This window comes from Chiloscyllium plagiosum, chromosome 15 (genome assembly GCF_004010195.1).
Source record: "Chiloscyllium plagiosum isolate BGI_BamShark_2017 chromosome 15, ASM401019v2, whole genome shotgun sequence".
In the NCBI taxonomy this organism is placed as follows: domain Eukaryota; kingdom Metazoa; phylum Chordata; class Chondrichthyes; order Orectolobiformes; family Hemiscylliidae; genus Chiloscyllium; species Chiloscyllium plagiosum.
This window is the reverse complement of record NC_057724.1, coordinates 32,743,138-32,747,557: the sequence shown is the minus strand read 5'-3', so window position 1 is coordinate 32,747,557 and position 4,420 is coordinate 32,743,138.

The window sequence follows — 4,420 nt, the reverse complement described above, 5'->3', positions numbered from 1 at the left end:
GCCATGCTAAATTGCCCGTAGTGTTAGGTAAAGGGGTAAATGTAGGGGTATGGGTGGGTTACGCTTCGGCGGGTCGGTGTGGACTTGTTGGGCCGAAGGGCCTGTTTCCACACTGTAAAGTAATCTAATCTAATCTAATATACTGGCCATTACAGCAGACAGCTGAAACTGACAACCGGAAGCGGCAGGGACAGGCCACTATAAATGCCGAAGGAAACACCACAGAAGCGCTTCACAGGAGGCTCCCAAGCACTGAGGATGTCACCTAGACAGGGGACGAAACGTTTGCAACAAAAATTTCCAGCTCGGCGAACAGAACCACAACAACAAGCACCCGAGCTACAAATCTTCACCCAAACTTTGACCAGTTCTATGTCTTTATATCACTCAGTTGTTTTCTTTGACAAATAACTAACCATTTGCTCTGTAATTTGTCAACTTTACCTGTCACCCATAACAGTCTATGGAATGTGTTCAATACTGTGTTCACATAATTAAATCAAAATTATCTATTCAGTTACTATAGAGAACACTGGCAATGATGTTAGAGCATTTGACATTCTGACCTGTATAATTGTAGAGGTATTAGAGCAATTGCTGAAAATAGGACAAATACAGACTCTGATAATTGGTTAATAAGAAGAATGTGAGGCTCTCTCTTTGAATTTCATTGACAGCATTTAACAAATTTACCAGTTTTGAGAGATTTTAAATTGAAGGAAAAACTGGAGAGAATACTTAAATAGAATCTTGGATAATGTTAACAAATTGTGCATTAATTAAACAATAGAAATATTAATATGTTTGTATGCTACAGAATTGTCATAAAGGATGATAGCCATATTACATCTATGGTGCTCCTTTAGGATTACAAGCCACTCATACTCATATAACATCAGTGATTAAACTGTGCAGTTAATTTCAAACACTGTGAATTTAATAGTCTGGATAATTATTTGTGATCCTAATGGTAAGGATATCAATGGTCACTGAATAATATATGTTGAAAAAGTCTTGAGTCTTCACTTTGCTAATTCCCTTAAATTTTTAATCTAACTTCTACCAAATGTAAATTCATCCATTTGTTTTAAATTCAGATTGAACAAGTCTGAATCAGCCAAAAAAAAGTGATTCAGCATGTTTCACAGCATGTTTTCTGATATACTTGTAAAATATGTATGACTTTGGATTTTATGTGTTTGTTTTTCTCTTTCTGATTGGTTAATTTTCCACTGAAAAGTCTAAGCAGCAGTAAAAGAAGTTGTTATCTTTGTTTATAAATAATGGTTAGCAAGAACACTGGTTTGAAATGCAAGTTTGATTAGAGACAACAAAACTGCAGATACTGGAATCCAAAGTAGACAGGTAGGAAGTTGGAAGAGCACAGCAAGCCAGGCAGCATCAGGAGGTGGAGAAGTCAACGTTTCTGATGTAACCCTTCTTCAGGACGGGGGTGGGTGGAAGGGAAATAACGGGGGTGATTGGGGCAGGGTGGTGAAGCCAGAATAGGTGAAGACAGGTAGAGGGTACGACCTGGTTGGTCAATGGGAGGACGGGCTGGGAAGGGAGTCAGGAGAAAGGATGGGAGGTTACTTGAAATTGGAGAACTCAATGTTGAGTCCTCCGGGCTGTAGGCTGCCCAGGCGAAGATGAGGTGTTGTTCCTCCAATTGCAGTTTGGTTCATTGTGGCAATGGAGGAGACCAAGGATGGTCATGTCAGAAAGGAAGTGGTTGGGGGAATTGAAATGGATGGTAACTGGGAGGTCCAGATGCCCCCTATGAGCCCAGCTGAGATGCTCGGAGAACTGTTCCCTAAGTTTATGTTCGATCTCTCTGAAGTAGAAAAGATCACATCGGGAGCACGTGATGCAGTAAGCCAGGTTGGAGAAGAGGCAGATGAAGGATTGTTTAGGGCCCTGGATGGAGGTGACAGGGTGACAGGCACGTAGGTTTTACATCCATTCTGGTTGCAGGGGAAGGTACCTGGGTTTTGGAGGGTGGGGGGGGTGAGTGTTGGTGAGGACAGTGGTGCAAACCAAGGACTGTTAAAGGGAGTGGTCCTTGTGAAAGGCAGAGAAGGCTTAGGAGGGGAAGGGAAGATGTTCTTGGTGATGGGGTCTAGTTGGAGTTGGTGGAAGTGTTTAAGGGTGATGCATTGGACGCAGTGACTGGTGGGGTGCTAGGTGAGGACAATGGGGACTCTGTCTTTATTGAGTTTGGGAGGAAAAGGTTTCGAGCAGAGCACTTCACTCTCTCTGGGCCAAACCCCAGTTCACCATCAAACCCGCTGACAAAGGTGGGGTGGTGGTAGTCTGGAGAATAGATCTCTATGTCACAGAGGCTGAATGCCAACTCTCCAACACCATGTCCTACCTTCCTCTTGCCCATGGCCCATCATACCAAAATCACTCGCAATGTCCATGCTCTCATTGCCTCTGGCGATCTTCCCTCCAGTGTCTCCAATCTCAGACCCCAGCCCGCACTGCCCAGTTCTACCTCGTCCCCAAGATCCACAAGCCCAACTACCCTGGCAGACCTACCATCTCGGAGTGCTCCTGCCCTAGCAAACTCATCGCATCCTATCTCAACTCCGCCCTCTCCCCACTTGGTTCAGGCACTTCCCACATACATCTGCGACACCAACCATGCCCTCCATCTGTTCGGTAACTTTCAGTTCCCTGGTCCCCAGCGCTTTATCTTCACTGTGGCTGTGTAGTCCTTATACACATCCATACTCCACAAGGACAACCTTCAGACTCTCAGCATCTTCCTCTCCAACAGACCCATCCAGTCCCCCTCCACCAATACCCTCCTCCACCTCTCCAAACAGGTCCTTACCATTAATAAATTTTCCTTTAACTCCTCCGTCTCCTCCAAATCTAGGGGGTGGCCATGGGTACTCAGATGGGTCCCAGCTACGCTTGCCTCTTTGTCAGTTATGTCGAACAGTCCTTCTTCATACCTACACAGGCACTGTGCCCCAACTCTTCCACCATTACATTGATGAATGCATCGGTGCAGCATCCTGCACCCAGCCTGAAGTGGAGTAGTTCATGGATTTCACCCACAATTCCACCCTGCTATCAAATTCTCTTGGTCCATCTCAGACACCTCCCTCCCCTTTCTTGACCTCTCCATTTCCATCTCCGGTGACAATCTCCAGACAGACATTTTTACTACAAACCCACAGACTCTCATAACTACCTGAACTACACCTCCTTCCATCCAGTATCTTGCAAGAATTCCATTCCATTCTCCTAATTCCTCTGCCTCTGCCGCATCTGCTCAGACAAGGAGACATTCCACTTGTGAGCATCCCAGATGTCCACCTATTTCAAACAACATGTTTTTCCTCCCTCTGTCATCCAGCCAGCTCTCCACCACAGCACTTCCATTCCCCGTCCCACTGCTTTAAACCCCCTCCCTCCAAACCGAATAAAGACAGAGTTCCCCTTGTCTTCACCAACCACCCTACCAGTCTCTGCATCCAACACTTCACCAACTTCAACTAGACCCCATCAGCAAAAACATCTTCCCTTCCACTTCTTTCACCTCCATCCAGGGCCCCAGTTTGGTTAGAGACAACAAAACTGCAGATGCTGGAATCCAAGGTTCAAGGTGAATCAAAGGTTCACTTGCCTCTCCTCCAACCTAGCTTACTGCATCAGGTCTTCTCTACATCAGGGAGACCAAAGGTAAACTTTGGTAATGGTTGGGCAAGCATCTCAGCCAGATCTGCAGGGGACGACTGGACCTCCCAGTCATCGCCCATTTTAATTCCCCTTCCCACTCCCTTTCTGACATGACCATCCTTGGCCTCCCCCATTGCCACAATGAACCAAAACACAAACTGGAGGAACAAGACCACATCTTCCGCCTGGGCAGCATAGAGTAAGGAGGACTCAACATTAAGTTCTCCAATTTCAAATAACCTTCCTTCCCATCACCTGACTCCCGTCCCACCCCCACCCATCCTTTCCACTGCTCCCTGCCACCAACCAGTTTCATTCCACCCATTGACCAACCAGGTTGTAACCTCTACCTGTCTTCACCTATCCCCACTTCATCACCCTGCCTCCGCCACCCCCTTTATCTGCAGCTCCCCCTACACCCACCCCAGTCCTGAACAAGGTTTACAACTGAAGCGTTGACTTTTACATGTCCTGATGCTGCCTGGCTTGTTGCTCTTCCAGCCTCCTGCCTGTAATGAAAGTTGGAAGGGTTTGGGGTTTAAAGTGGGTTATCTTTTCAACAGCTTCTAGGTTGTAGAATAAAAAATATGAGGAGAAAGTGAGGTCTGCAGGTGCTGGACATCAGAGCTGAAAATGTGTTGCTGGAAAAGCGCAGCAGATCAGGCAGCATCCAGGGAACAAGAGAATCGACGTTTCGGGCATAAGCCCTTCTTCAGGAGTGATGAAA